The 16681-nt window shown below is 39.1% G+C and overlaps 1 long non-coding RNA gene and 1 pseudogene across 1 annotated transcript in view; both read right to left on the bottom strand.

Annotated features, from left to right (window-relative positions):
- The window catches only part of LOC145435257 (uncharacterized), a 344196-nt gene that overhangs the window by 42428 nt on the left and 285087 nt on the right, over nucleotides 1-16681 (bottom strand). The gene's annotated exons all lie outside the window — the stretch shown is intronic.
- Nucleotides 3289-4201, bottom strand: LOC145435430 (uncharacterized; annotated as a pseudogene).

Here is a 16681-nt window from a genome sequence, read left to right as displayed (position 1 = left end):
CTAAATTATGATTTTAAGACGTTCGATAAGCCCTGTACCTCCAATTTAGTAGGTGGCGAGATAGCGTAGTTGTATAATCCGCAGCTACAAAACCGGGGTCTTGTGGGTTCGAGTCTGACTCCAGAATTCCTACCTAAGTGTTGGAGCTTTATCTAGGCTCCTCCTCGCCATCTCATCGGCATGATTACTATGCTGTATCTCACAAAAGCCTGGAAGTGTGCCGTGCTACCAGCAGTTGGCGGTTACGGAATGAAAAATAAGAAATATCGGCCTGGTGTAAATGACCATTGTGGACGACTAACACCATGATTACCACCAATAACTTTAGGGATGAGTACATAGTTAATGCTGACAGTGCAAGTCTTTTCGCTTCAACGAACTTGCCCGTAAGCTCCACTCTCGCACGCTGCGCAAGGCGCACACCAGGATATATTAACACACAGTCACTAAAATTTGACGTAGTAAGCAAGAAGTGGGATATCTCGGCAGTCTGATGGGCCGCAGGCCACATTATCATATAAGACGAGAATCTGTCCGCGGGCCGGACAAAATGCCGTCGCGGGCCGGATCCGGCCCGCGGGCCGTATGTCGCCCACCCCTGCACTAGAATGATATTGAGGATAATCACTCCATAGTTGGTATTGTGCACATCGACCTGGCGTGATATGTCGTACTACTCTCAATAGTTGAATCTTTCACACAGAGGTGTCCGAAAGCGTCTACCAATGCCCATTTATTAAAAATATACCTGGTAAACGTTTTGGCACTTTGATATGAACTACCCGTTGTGAAGTGTTCCCCATGCATTGCCTGTAAACCTTGAAAATTAACATGGAGTACTCGTTAAGATTGATAGCTGGAAGGATTGTACAAAATAGATGATTTATGCATTTGTGTACGTCTATGGTTTTTTTTATGTATAACCTTCATAACTTTTCGCCATTTGCATCACGCTTTATGACCTGAGCATGAGCATCAACTTGCATTGTATTGCTGCTACCCAGGTTATTTTTCCAGCAATGTAACTCCACAACCATCCAATGCAAAATCTCTCTCTTGAATATGCACATTGCTCATATATATTGCATATGCGGCAGTACGGAAAATACTTGACGGATTGAATAAATAACTTGATTTCAATAGTAGTTGACTGGCAAAACTGTGACATAACAAATTCCCATTCTGTAAATGTCTAATGCATAAATTTTTTACAGTCTCGTTAACATTTTTTTATAAATTATAGTCCATTCTAACTTTCAAGAAAAGATTGTTCGTGTATTGAAACAGCCGCAAAGCAACCCACAGTCGCGAGGAAATTGAAAAGGATTCAGGGATCCTAATAAAAGTGCAAATCATTATCTTATGGGATTTCGGCACGCCAGGCCGTCCATGAGAAGCAACCATTTCATGTTCCACTTTGCTTCAGACATTGAGATATTTCCAAAGATTGTAGTCAATATGAATGTTACTTTGACGAATGGTGCCGGATTGGATTGATACTCATTGGATCGATTGATGCAGAGAAAAATAGTCTTGCTGAAAGACTATGCATATTGTTCGAGTACGATAGAGGTGAAGAGATGGACACTACAATGCAACCTGTGGATAATTTCGTGTGCCTTGTGAATATGACAACCAAGTTCAGCTACAACTGCCATTTAAGCCATATTGCATTCCAGATAATATTTCTTCACTTGTACAGCTAGTAGCTGGAAAAAGATATGCCGCTACTGCAAAACTGGAGATATTCTTATGCCCCAGAAACAGCAACGAAATTCGTGAGCAGGAAAGCTTATCAAAGAGACAAGAAAACAACATCAATGATAAATGAGAGGGTAAACTGCCGTCACCACTTGGTGGAGTCGAGAGCTACTGGTCCTTTCAGTCGCGTTGCAGTTGCGTGTGACTCTATACATCAGCAGTACCCGAGCGACGTTCGCAGTTCTTGTATGACTTTGTAATGGGTAAAATTGCTGGAAAGACTTTATAAGAACTCCGTAAAGAATTGAAAAAACGTGGAGCGAAGACATCTGGCCAGAAAAGTCAACTATTGGAAAGGTAAGTAGGGCGTATTACTGCGGTATGCGCACCACTTTAATTAAGCTGGGTTTTATATAAACAATTGCAAGGCAGTCGGCCATCTGTCCATCTGTGTGTCTGTCTCGTAGCAAATTTATGAGCTACTTCATTGTTGTTACATAGACTCGAAGCTTATGACCGAAACCAAGATTTCCGGGACCTCAAATTGTCTTGCCAGCACCAGACCCTGTGGAGTGGCCAAAAGAAGGATTTAGCCAAGTATGTGAGGATCACCCGCACTCAGTACCTCCAGTGAATAAGGATTTGATCGACGGATACTTCCGGTACAGACTAGTTTCAGACAAATCATGCTGTGCAGATCTCAAAGGCATTGAGAAAGGGGCAAATCTTTTAGAAAGTGAAAGAGTAGTGGTGGCCAGCTTCGTTGAGAACAACCGCAAGTTTTTTGTCACGGGCTTGTTGTGCGCAACCATGCGTAGTGATGTTAGTCATTGTGTTGGAATACTAATGAAGGGCCAAGAATACTTAGGTCTGTTTTTCAGCTCACCTATAATGTGAAAGTTGCGTCACTGCCAAGTGGTGAACTCCAGAATAGTCCGTGTGAATGCCCAACAGGAGCCGGTCTTCACAGTACGTGCAAGCATATTGCAGCCATTCTCTTGATGCTTGCATGTTTCAAGGAGTCCGGCGCACTTAAGGTTGCAAACGGCTGTACTGACGCTCTTCAGACTTTTCACAGGCCTCGCAAGTTTCGTTTAGGTAAGACAAGGATGATCAAAAACAGGTTTATTATCTAAGATTCAGAGTAGGTTATTTATATATATATATAATTTGATCAAAACTTGAATTTGATCAAAACTTAATGTAACAATTCTTGGATTTACAGCTTCTCTGGTTAAATGCCAAGGCCTGTTTGTCCAAAAGAACGATGAGGATCCACGACCTTCAAAATTTCAAAACTGGCCTGGCTATAATGATTATGTCAGAAATCAAGTCATTGGTTTCGGCTTTTCTTCTGGCAAAGACCTTCCGATGCGGCACATGTACGAAAAAGCAAATTTTTTGAAGCCACTCATGATCTTAATTATTTTGGTATTGACTGGAGACAGTACTGGGTGGACTATTCTTTAAAGGTGGGGTGCTTCTTTTCCTAGTAGGCCTAGTGGTAGTTATTCGTAACCATGTACTTCCATTGCACCTCATCATCACCGTGCACCACTGTAGACTGTTTCTTTTTAATGAAATTGTCTATTTTGTTCCCAGATTACAGAAAAAGAAGCCGAACATATTCAGTTCATTCTTTAAAATTATTTTTAAGGTCTTACTTAGACCTATGATACGCTCGATGTGTATCCTTTTCGAGGCAACTCGGCGGTCGTGAATTAATACTTCCTCATCAAATTGGTTTTTGTCCCCAAGCAAATGTGGAGTATTTACAAAGACGTCCCGATTGGCAAATAAATCCTGCACCAATAATCCACGATCAGCCATGATGCTGTCCCGTCGCTGGAGCTTGCTTTTATCTGTCATTAGCACAGATCTCTCCATAATTTGTCTATCGGTCGTCCTACCACCATAACTATCGGACACATAAGAGACAAGGCCAGAGGGAGAACAGCCGATGATGGTTTTCAAGGTGTTGTGGTTCTTATAAGAAGAAAATGTGGCTGATTGTGCGTTCACATTAGATGGCTTTTCAATGGAACTTCGGTCGCATCTAATATTACTCTGGTAGAAGGAAAATTCTTGCTAAAATCGTGTGGCATGTGTTCTTGTGTCAGCTCATACGATGGCCAGGTGTTCAACTCTTTCAACCGGTGGTACATGAAGTTGACCCACATGTTGAACAACTGACCTACTCGAACTTTGCTGATGTTGAATATGAGTGAAAGTTCAAAGTCGTCTTTTGCCTGGCGAAGTTTCATGAGAGTGAGATAGAGTTGCTCTTGGGGAGACAGACGGCTGCATTGACTTTTTAAGTAATGGGCAGCTGGGCCAAGAACATTAAAAAAAAATTAAAGTGATGGTAATCATCAAATCCAGTGAAATATTTCACAGCTTTCACAGGTTTGTCTTTCAAGCTGTCCAATCTCAATCGATGTGATGGCATCAAACAACATTGGGTCGTTTCGTCAACATGTCCATCATCGTTTACAGACATATTCAATTGATTACTGCACCCATCATTATCGATTACGACCTCTTCGCTAAACCCTATTACTGGGTTTAAATTCGAGTGGATGTTGTCAGGACAAATATCTTCAAATGGATCATGATGCTTGCGCTTTGCTCTTCCTTCCCTTCCTTTGCAGACCGTCCAAATGGGAAAATAGTAGGCACTGCACCGTCGCGCAATAATTTCCTCTCAGCCGTAAACAGAGAAACGAAAATGAATGAATGAATTTCTGGTATTGAGACAGACAAAATGAGGGACTTGTTCAACCAAATATTCAGCTGTTCAATAACTCCTGGCTTATATACTACCTAACGGAAAGCAACACGTAGGCTACCAGCTGGGCTGGAGCATTCGATGCCCAACGGCAATCAAGAAATTTCATCCTTACCATTTCCATCGTCACAATAGTCGGCCTCCACAAAATGTGCGCTACAAACACGAGCGCTTGGGCCCGGCTGCCACAGTTTTTTGGTGCGACTGTCAAGCCTTCGTATCGCCACTATCCACTTCTTTCTGGTGTCTTCGCGAGTCGGAAATCGGTGACCGCCGGCATTTGAGCAACGGGGAACAGAACAACACTGCATCACTACTACTACTCTACTACTATAACTACTCCACTACTACTACTACTACTGCTACACTACTACTACTGCTAATCCACTACTACTACTACTACCACTCCAATACTACTTCTACTACACTTCCTACGTCGTCGTCGTAGATACGTAAACAAAGGACCAGTCGCACGCGCGCCCTCTAGTGACCGCAATTTCGGTTTACCCTCTCATTTGATACGGACATTTTTGCCAATCCATCGAGCAGACTACCTCATTATCACCAAGAGATTGAGTCTTGATCCGTTATTGGAATCATTTTTATTCTGATCAGGAAATCTGGCCGCAACTGCGATATGGTAATTTTCAAAGAATAATTGATTTCTAAAGAGGCTTGAAACATACTAGTGTTCAAATGCCATGGTACTTGATGCTTGAATGCCCTCCGATGTTCAACGTCATGTGAGATCGCTGCTCTACCATCTAACTGCTGTCCTGTTATTGTCATTAAGAGAGGATAAGAAAGCTCGAAAAAATAACATTTGAGAATATATATTTTTGTTACGTGACAAGAAACATTGGTGTTCTCAACTACTAGGCACAGTTATTCGATTGTTCGTAATAGCACAGCACAGTTTCATAAATTACAACAAATAATAGATGCAGACAGTACATTTATCGAATGGCTTAAACATAGGTATATCTGATATTGTAATTTTCATAAATATGAAAATCCCTTTTTGCTACATATTCACTTGACTTAAATGCTTTCCGTTAACTAGGATTTTGGTTCTTGTTATTCTGAATTTAGATGACAACAAGTCTGACATGATAACAAAAGTTGTTTACGCAGTTTTCAAGTGTTATAGTAAATGAAATACCCATACCCCGTATAAACTTCTCAATGATATTATGGTGTTGGTATCCTTATTGAAATTTAGACACGACTAGTATCAGAGCATTTAGGAGTCCATGAAGAGGTGAGGTATTTAAGCTGTTCAAAATCCTGCTTCTGTAATACCCATGCGATGACACATTGTTATGATTCTCGGATTCGATCAACTTCTTCCATGATCACCTGGACCGTTGAGGGAATAGATGGTGATGTGTAAGTTCGGAGATTTGTTGAGTGAAGGGGATTGTTGGATAGCCTCTATTCCGTCCCATTCTTCGAAGTCACCATCTCTCAAGTCAGCTATGATTGTAAGAGTTGACAGACAAACTGGACTGGACATGGACAACATTACAATTTAATGACTATACAAAGTATATGCTGTGAACAATCATTTATAGATCATTGGCTGTGTACAAGTCCATCAAACCTGACATGGACAATGGCAGGAACTTTCTACCTATTGTGGGTCGCTCTTGCGCACACATACACTTATAAGATATACCATCATATCATGGTAAATTGAACTCATGAAGTACCGTAGTTTGAAAAAGTAGGTTAAGACCAGGTTTTGCAGACGTTTCTTAGTCAATTGGATATTGAAATCTACTTGTTGAAGCAGAAAATGAACGGTCTGAAAAGTACACGAGTAGTATGAAGAAATGAGTTAGACTTTACTTTGTATACATCTGTTAGTCAATTGTATACTGTATCTAAAAGCTGCTGACGATTGCTCCTGATATGTATCAAACAAAAATATTTTTATTTTTACTCATTTGTATATATGAGCATTCGGATCACAAGATGAATGTCCGTAACAAAGGAATAATGACTATTATTACTTCAAAAACGTGATGCTTTTTGCGATATCCTCAAGTAGGTTTTGCCAACTTTCACAACTTCAGAAGGCCTGACTCCAGAGTCAGTTTTAGAACCTGCCTGAATTGACTTGAAAAAATTTGTTATGACTTCGTGACTTGATTAAAAATTTGTAATGACTTGAAGATAGTGACCTGATCCCAACTCTAGCTCGTACTATGAAGTATCCACCTTTATTTGATACTGCGAGACCACCTCCGATCACAATGTTCATCACGTAGGCACACTGGTACAAGTGGTACATCAGTTTCGTCTGAATATTAAGCCATGCTACTGGTATTGGCCAAAAACTGTACAGTATGCACACAATTCACGTGCAAAAGAGGTCTCGATAAAAAACTTTTCACTACGTTAACGCCAGTTCCTGAAGAAAGATTGCTGGCGAACCGTTTGTTTACATCGATTTCATTCCTGTAGTGAAGCATGACTCGCGACGCGCTCAAACGCAGAGCTCACTTGAGTTTCCAATCATTGTATATATATCATTGACCTGGCAGTGTGGTGAGAAAAACATTATTTTGAGTTCTTTGATGTCCTTTTTTTTAGTCAACCGACCACAAAGTGTGAAAAATTCACCGGTTTTTGATAATTCTTCTCCGGTTTTGCAAGTCTCAAATTTCTGAAAAAGTGTCCTCTCTTTAGATTTCCAAAATATGGTAAGCCTAACATAAGGTAACCCTACCCTACCCAACCTTACTTTACAGAATTGTATCGTTACGTAATATATCATATCGTTACATTGCAATAATATATGATGATATGATTTTATAGTCCGTTTGACCATAGCAATTTACAGCGTAGCTTTGTAAATTGCTATGGTTTGACTAATCAAGATATATCACTCTGTAATCTATGACATCTGCAAAGCAAATGCTGGCGTCGTCGACTTCGCTGTCGTCAGCAATTTATATCCACCCTACAACCTGTACTTCCCGCGGAATTTCGTCAACAAATGACGGCATATTTTGTAGCGATAGCAGAGAAGGGCATGGATTAGGATTAGGTTTTGAAAAAACAGGATTGGTGAAATTTTGCCGGATATAGACATTTTTTCAGAGCGGATTTGGATTGGATTTACCTATTTTCTGGGAGATTGTAATGTCGTGTGGCGAATGAGAGAGAGAGAGAGAGTCTTTATTTTCATCGAACCAAAATACATAACAAACGGCAGTGATGGTGGTACAGAAAATATGCGTGCACAGTATTCGGTATTAGATAGGAATGATCGATAAGACCGTGAGGGTCATCTAGTCTGATCACACCAGCATCAAACAGGTACACTTGACTCTGAACAGTCTGGCTGTAAAGAAATGTTTAGTTAAAGGAAAATAGAAAAAATTGAACAATGGTGGCAAATGATCAATGAAGCAATGTCTGGGCGAGGTAGGGCAACAGTGTTAGTGTAACGACAAGAGGTGATCAAGTAGGGCTTTTTTGAATCTATTATAGGGCAATTCACGGATATGTGGTGGTAATGCATTCCAGATGATAGGTCCCGAGTAGTCGATAGATCTCTTAGTTAGGTTGCTATTGGGTGGGGGTAGGTAGATGTTTCCTTTAGACGAGGATCTCGTGTAATGGGAATGGACATGTTTAGCAGGTATGAAAAAGTCATCAAACACAGGAGGCAGACTATTGGAAAAGTATTTGTGAACAACTTTTGATACTTCGAGGCGATATAGTTCATCAACTCGCAAAATTCGATGCTTACGGTAGTAAGGCGATAAATTGGTACGTAAAGGTACAGATGAGATCAGAATGGCGACAAACTTTATTCAGATCAGTTATTAATGTACTTATGGTTACTAAGTTATCTTGAATCAAGTGAATCGTTGATTGTGAAAGAAAAATTTCGAATCCCTCCATTGCATAAATTAGTATTTTTCTGAATTTCCAGTTGGAATCAGATCAGGATTGGACCTGGACTTGAATATGAAAAAGTTATGGATTAGAATTTGGATTTGAAGGTTTGGATTTGGATTGTATTAGGACATAGAAATTTCATATCCGCTCATCTCTGATGGATAGACATTTCATTGGAATCGGAGATCCAACGCCTGGGTTTTTACATCCAGATATGGTTTCTGGTTATTTCTCCTTGAAGCATGGGTTTTTAGTACAGGGGCTCTTGAAAGATGAGTCGTGACCTAAGCATGGGTCACAAAGGGCAGAAATTGGGGTCGCGACCGCAGCAGAGTGATCGGCGCTTCGTCGATAGTAGGCATACATCGAAAAATGTTCACCATGATCACTGAAAATTGTTTCTCATGAACACATCAAAAGTTATAAACGTCAGAATAAATTGGGTCGGAGGAGAGCACGGTAAGGTGAGGGACACGATACTCTCAACCAGAGTTGGATCAATTGTAATTTGTAATTGTAATTGAATGTAAATATTACATTTTTCAATGTAATTGTAATGTAATTGTAATTGAAGCATTTTTATTTTGTGTAATTGTAATTGTAATTGTAATTTGACAAAAATTTTGCTCAATTACAATTTCAATTACATTAAATTTCTATTGAGACCTGACAAGCACAACATAAAATAATTGACTTATAATGCATTCTCTTTAAATGTCGACAAGGAATTTGGTGGATCCATTCGCGGAAGCCCTTGACTGCGCCCTTGCGGGCGAAGTTTTTATTTTATTTTTACCGCTATGCTGGCCTCGGCTGCCATTGTATACAATTTTTAGATTACTAACCAACGGATGGATTCGCAACACGTGACTCACGATTGAATACGCCGAGAAGCGAACTGCTGAGCCGGCTAAAAGCAGCAGAATTGATAGTCCTATAGCTGGCGATCCAAGCGTCGAAATTTGATATGTATGGTCCTAATCGAAAGCTAGAGTCGCACTGATTCCGCAATAAAAGTATATTTCCAGGCAATGGTACCATCCCAAAATAGTCGTGAAAGTCTGGGAATCGGCATTGTTCTGAACAATCGCTGGGCGTAATTGGTAATTGTTGTTGTCATGCTGCTGCAGCGCTCTCACTTTTCAGAACAGTCGGCCTTAAACGGCTATTTTGGAGCAGTTACATTGCCCTGATGAGATTTTATTTTGTATTTTCGGAATTAGTACATCAATAGCTTACGATAAAGACCAGATGCATCAAATTTGGACGCATGGATCGCCAGCTCTAGGACTACAAAGTTTGCTGCTTTTAGCCGGCTCTGCAGTACGTTTGTCGGTTCATTCATCCGTGACTCACATCTTGCGCATCTATCCGTGGGTTGGCAATCTACAATACGATTTCAGATCACGATGCTGCATCGTTACTTCGTCTGGCTAACTAACCAGACCACTGGATATTATATAACGTCTTATCTGACAAAGCACGGTTTTGTTTTTACTCATCCTAATTCCTACGTCCCTCGATAAAAATAATATTATTTCTTTAATTATATACTATATACGCAAATCCAACACGTGCATATATTATAATACTTTTTCAACGACATACTGCACCCTATTCTTAATCCTAACCCATAGGAAATTAGGTAAATAACATTTTACATTTCCAATTACGTGAGCCATAATTACCGAGCATACAAAACACGCTTATATTACGTCACAATGATATCTTACATAGCATACTATGTATGCACATAAACGCATTTATTACTATACAATCTGAACTAGACTTGAATTGTTGTTAAATACGACGCTACGGTTGTCAAGGAGCACGGTTGAATTTATGATTATTCAATTACATGATCAACAGCAGCAATTGTAATTGTAATTGTAATGTAATTGAAGCATGCAAGGAGTAATTGTAATTTAATTGTAATTTAATATTTTTAGCATGAAGTAATTGTAATGTAATTGAAACATGCATGAAAGTAATTGTAATTGTAATTGGACTGAAATAATGTAATTGATCCAACTCTGCTCTCAACCCTAATATACGTCACAGCCCCCAATCTTGGGATACCCTTACCCCAACCTTTACCCTGATATTCTGCACTTGCACTCCAACCCTGATATCTCTCTTTGCAACCCAACATCCCTCACGCCGACCCCAATATCTCCCAACTCAACCCTAATATCCCTCTACCCCACCCTAATAATCACCCTCCCAATCCTAATATCCCTTGTTGCAACAAAAATTGCGTTCACAAGATCTCTCTTTGATCGCCGGGTTGGAATCCCGGTACGTTTAGCGTAATATCTTTGGTGTGCCAAGACGGTTCTAAGCGTCACACCTGTGTGTAGTCAGTAGAATCTTTGTTGTGCACGAGACACCGATTCAATATTGGTTTGATCGGTTATACATACCTGAGGTCACTGTGTTGGGTACTATATAGCCAATGAGCTAGACATGCAGAAAAGTCATGTGTCATGTCAATATGGCTTGATCATGAGCAAGTGCCAATCTTTTTGTTGCACAAATTAGTTGATGCCATGCTAAGACAAGGAACAGGTATTTCGGGGGCCGAATCTTTCTGCGCCGGACATTTGAAGATTTTTGCCAACATGGTCTGTACCAAATAATCCCTTCCTCGCAATCTGAGCCCCGGAAGAAAATATATGCTCCCCAATGTGAAATTGTTTGCGTCACTCACAGATGTTTCATATACGGTAACTACGTTACATGCAATTGGTTGTATGCGCGCTCTCCAAGTAATATATGCCGGTAAAAACATAGCATACTTCAAATTTCATTCATTTCGATGTGTGAGGCATTAAATCTCAGATTTGGTTTAATTTTCAGTACCACTGCTGTAGTATCTGTGCTATATCTTAAGATTTGACAGTGTGTCTTCATTGTTCTTTTGTCTATGCCATTTCAGGTGCTCATAGGAGGCTTGGTGTCGCTATGCTCACAATTCAACTGTAAAATTTAAGGGCTGTTTTAAGCATATTTGAAATTGTCTGTGAATGAGATACTGTGACCTTAGGATGGTCCTTTTGTTCACTTTATGTTGTATAAATTGATCTATATAGTCATCCCATTGAGAAATTCCTGGTTTTTGGTGCACGCCGCAGAATGTGCAGACTTGTACGAACTAACAATCCGGTTGGTCGATGGTCAACTAACTACCGGTACCGTTTTTTCGAGTACTTCTAGATAGTTCTAGTAGCAGATTATGAAAAGTGAGTGGTTCCAGTTCTAGTTTGTATTGCGAATTTTGATAAGTGAGTAGTTCTAGTTGCAAGTTTTGTAAAGTGAGTAGATGTAATTCTAGTTGCAAGTTTTGTAAAGTGAGCAGTTCTAGTTCTAGTTGCAAGTTTTGTAAAGCAAGTAGTTCTAGTTCTAGTTGCGACTCTTGAAAAGTGAGTATTTCTAGTTCTAGATCTAAATTTTGAAAATCCAGTAGCTCTTGCTAGTGTAAGGGTGTAGCGTAAAAGTTTAAGGCAGCGGTTCTCAACCGGGGGTCCGCGGACCCCTAGGGGTCCGCGAAGCAATTTCAGGGGGTCCGCGAGACCTCTAAATTTTTTAAATGGTTGATAACCTATTTTTTATTTTATTTTTTTATTTGAGAAAGCATGAGGCAGTTTCGCACCACAACTTATAAAACCTCATGACTCATATCATCATCATAATAGTCTGACATGAGCTATCGTAGTGTGGAAATTCATTTTCATTGCCAATTTTCCAATAACCTGCTGATACAAACATATTGCTGTTTAGAGACGAAGTATTTCCCTAATTTTTCCCAATGCAGGGATTGAAACCTCGCCACGAAATCCATTTGATCCTGTGATATACATAACCACTATTTGAATAGCTTCTTGGAGGTACAGAAATTCAATATACAATTAAATAGTATATTGATATTGAAATGAACCCGAATATTTACGGCTGACACTCGTCATAAAACGGACAATGATATACCTACTCTTAAAGCTCGGCTATCAGATTTGGCGCATTCTTATTGCGGATGCCCTATCGACAAGGCTTTTTTTATGAACAAGGAGTGTTTCGTTGCTGTCAAAGCATTTCGCTCCAACCCTGAAATTCATATCACCAGTTATATTGGTATGCAGCCTTGTCGTGTTAATGTTCAATAGTTCATGGTCGAAAATGTTTGCTCGAACAGAACAAGTCGTTTCATGACAGTCATTCTCAGGTTGGGAAACTCGGATCCATTCTTTGGCGCATAAAATTTGTCTATATACTTTTAGATTAGGATTTCACTTTGACGGTAGAAACTCTCTGCGGGCCTATCAAAATGCCGTCGCGGGCCCAATCCGACCCGCGGTGCGTCCTATGGTGCCAGTCCCTGCGCTAGATGCTGGGCGTGATATGTTCATAAAATATATGTTTCTTCATTTTGATGCCATGAATGTTGCGATCACACCAAAAGTATAGTCGGAAGCGTTATGCGTTAATATTGCATTAGCCTCCATCTATCTTTGCGGAAATGGTTTTCGGCACTCCTCGTTCATATCAAAACGAAGACGCCGATCTTCAAGACACGACCACTTACTTCAAGAAATACAGCAGCAAAATTAGCTTTGAAATATTCAAAATCTACCAATTTATACATAAATAGTATATGATGTTATTTTCAAGAAAAATCAATATTTTGCTGTTTATCACAAGCCTACAATACATTTTTGTAAAAAACAGATGAAGGCTGCATCATAACAGAACTAAAATTGAACTAAAACTGGAGGGGGTCCGCGAGGGTCCGTGTCGGTCAAAAGGGGTCCGCGAAGCCAAAAAGGTTGAGAACCACTGGTTTAAGGTCACTGCCCATGGAAATCACTGAAATGTAACAATCTCGCAGGAGTCTTCCTTTCATTTCTGTCTGCCGGTACTTCAAAATTTTTAGAAGGGTGTCATATGAAAACTGATGTAACATAGAATCCTTCGCGGTCCATGTATCTCCTAAAATTACACGAAAATCTTATACTTTGGTATAGGTACAAGTGTGGTTGACCAAAAATGTTCACCATATCACCAATAAATGTTTCTCGTGACCACGTCAAAATTTCTAAACGTCAAAATATATTGCTTACTCCGCATTGGGATTAGGGTTGGGGGAGAGAGAGGGAGAGAGCCTTTATTTTCATCCAACCAAAATACACATGTACAGTAGGTCTGTTCAGTTGTAGAAGCGGAGTTATTGGAGTTTTTCGTTGATATTTCTCGGATTATCCTTGATTGGTGGATAAATTATCAACCGAGGATTATCAACGAAAAACTCACATAACTCCGCTTCTACTGGTCGGAATTGAGTCAAATTTTTCCTGCATCGTCTTTGAAGACAGCTCAACAATTTCATGGGGTTGGCAGAAAAATTTGAAAATTTTTATTTTTAATTTTCCTGTTCAAATTGAAAATTTTAATTCGATCCGCAGAGTCTATACTTGTTAGAATTGAACCAAATTTGGTGTGCAGCGTTTTTTAGGGTAAGCTGACAATTTAATCAGTGAATGGCTGGAATCTAGAAAAAAAAGTTATTTTTGAACAGCCCTAATGCACAGTATTCGGTATTAGATAGGAATGATCGATAAGACAGTGAAGGTCATCTAGTCTGATCACACCAGCATCAAACAGGTACACTTGACTCTAAACAGTCTGGCTGTAAAAAATGTTACGGTAGTTAAAGAAATAGAATAGAAGAAAAATTAAAGGATGGTAGCAAATGATCAATGAAGCAATGTCCGGGCGAGGCAGGGCAAGTGTAGTGTAACGACAAGAGGTGATCAAGTAGGGCTTTTTTGAATCTATTGTACCGGTAAGGCAATTCACGGATATGTGGTGGTAATGCATTCCAGATGATAGGTCCCGAGTAGTCGATAGATCTCCTAGTTAGGTTGCTATTGGGTGGGGGTAAGTGATATTAAGAAGATATTTCCTTTAGACGAGGATCTCGTTTAATGGGAGTGGACATTTTTAGCAGGCATGAAAAAGTCATCAAACACAGGAGGCAAACTATTGGAAAAAGATTTGTGGGATATGAGGGTTGGCGGATGGAATATTAGGGTTGGGGTGGGGGATATTAGGGTTGGGGTAGAGGGATATTAGCGTTGAGGGAGGAGGATATTAGCATTGAAGGTTTGGGGATATTAGGGTAGGAGGCAGGTAAGGGTCACAGTTCGGGTTAGGGTATCCCAAGATTAGGGTTGGGGGGAGGGACACGATATGCAACCCTAATATCCCCCTCCTCAAACCCCAGTGTCCCCCTCCTCCAACCCTGACATCCCCCCCCTCCAAGCAACATACAGATATTTGATATTCTCATGCTAATAACCGAGAATAAATTATCATTTGATATTACCGGAACTTGATTCAATGTCCACGTTTTCGCGAATTCAGTAAATATAATTCAAATCTAATTTGGTAAAAACTTGTGTATAATTCTAATTGTAATGTAATCTGGAAAAACTGTGCAGCTAAACAGTAATATTTCATGTACAATGCACGAAAATTCCATTATTTACTGTCCTAAAATCAGAGGTGCACAATGCACATGCGTGGGGACACATCATACATCAAAAATTACAGTAATTCCAATTCTACTCTAATTTGTAAAAAACAATAATGTGTGGCTGTAATTCTAGTTTTAATCGATCTAAACACCAAATTATATTTGATGTGGTGTAGAATTAGCATAAAATGAGAATATTTTAACTTTCACACTATTATGATGTCATGATGAGTGATACTCGAAGCCTAATACTCGATTCACAATCGAATCACTCAGCTAGTCAATTTTGGCATGACCTAGCTGGCTAATTCCATTATAATTTAGCAAATTTTTTGAGATTTGTAATGCATACTCGCAGAATTGTCCAATATTTATATATGTTGTTCTTTTTTGAATTCCAAGTTTAAAAAAAAAAAAAAAAAAATTGAAAAATGTTCAGCGGTTCAAAAGATATTGCGATTCAAAATCCTCTCGTCACTAGGTGGCGCTACTTTCAAAAATCTTTGAAATCGATATTTTTCGCTTAAATGATGGTAGAGAACCAATTAAAATGTCCAATTAACCAATTCTGGGGCCAAGGAATTCAATAAAACCAACTGTTTCGCCCTAAACTCAATGAAAAAAAAGTTACGGATGAAAAAAAAATTGGGGGGACGGGCTTGAAAATGTCTGTGGGATACGGCCTACACAAAAAACAATTATTGTGAAATGTGCTTCTAAGGAGTATGGTTGATAAAAAGCTTGATTTTAAATTTAATATTTATTCCACCATGAAATATGCATTACATAAAAATTTCATGGTCCCAACCCATATCCCTGCTCACCGTAAATACTATTATCACCAGTCAAATATATCGATAAATTTATTTGTTTTGGGTTTTGAAATTTTTCAAGTAGAATCGGTGGTGAACCATCGCATCAACAATAATAGAAGCAAGTAACAAAAGACATATTTACAATTGATCTTGAAATGTGGCAAGTCGACGATCCAAAATGCATGCCAAACACGAAACAATAAATATGTCCGGATTTTTGACTTTTGACAATGCTAAGAGACAAAATGCATTTTCAACATATTTATTGTTTCGTGTTTGGCATGCATTTTGGATCGTCGACTTGCCACATTTCAAGATCAATTGTAAATATGTCTTTTGTTACTTGCTTCTATTATTGTTGATGCGGTGGTTCACCACCGATTCTACTTGAAAAATTTCAAAACCCAAAACAAATAAATTTATCGATATATTTGACTGGTGATAATAGTATTTACGGTGAGCAGGGATATGGGTTGGGACCATGAAATTTTTATGTAATGCATATTTCATGGTGGAATAAATATTAAATTTAAAATCAAGCTTTTTATCAACCATACTCCTTAGAAGCACATTTCACAATAATTGTTTTTTGTGTAGGCCGTATCCCACAGACATTTTCAAGCCCGTCCCCCCCATTTTTTTTTCATCCGTAACTTTTTTTTCATTGAGTTTAGGGCGAAACAGTTGGTTTTATTGAATTCCTTGGCCCCAGAATTGGTTAATTGGACATTTTAATTGGTTTTCTACCATCATTTAAGCGAAAAATATCGATTTCAAAGATTTTTGAAAGTAGCGCCACCTAGTGACGAGAGGATTTTAAATCGCAATATCTTTTGAACCGCTGAACATTTTTCAATTTTTTTTTTTTAATAAACTTGGAATTCAAAAAAGAATAACATTTGTAAATATTGGACAATTCTGAGGGTATGCATT

This window comes from Botryllus schlosseri, chromosome 3 (assembly GCF_051294905.1).
Source record: "Botryllus schlosseri isolate E-star chromosome 3, Bs_hap1, whole genome shotgun sequence".
NCBI lineage: Eukaryota > Metazoa > Chordata > Ascidiacea > Stolidobranchia > Styelidae > Botryllus > Botryllus schlosseri.
Note: the sequence above shows the minus strand (reverse complement) of the source record. Positions and strands in the feature narration are given on the sequence as shown.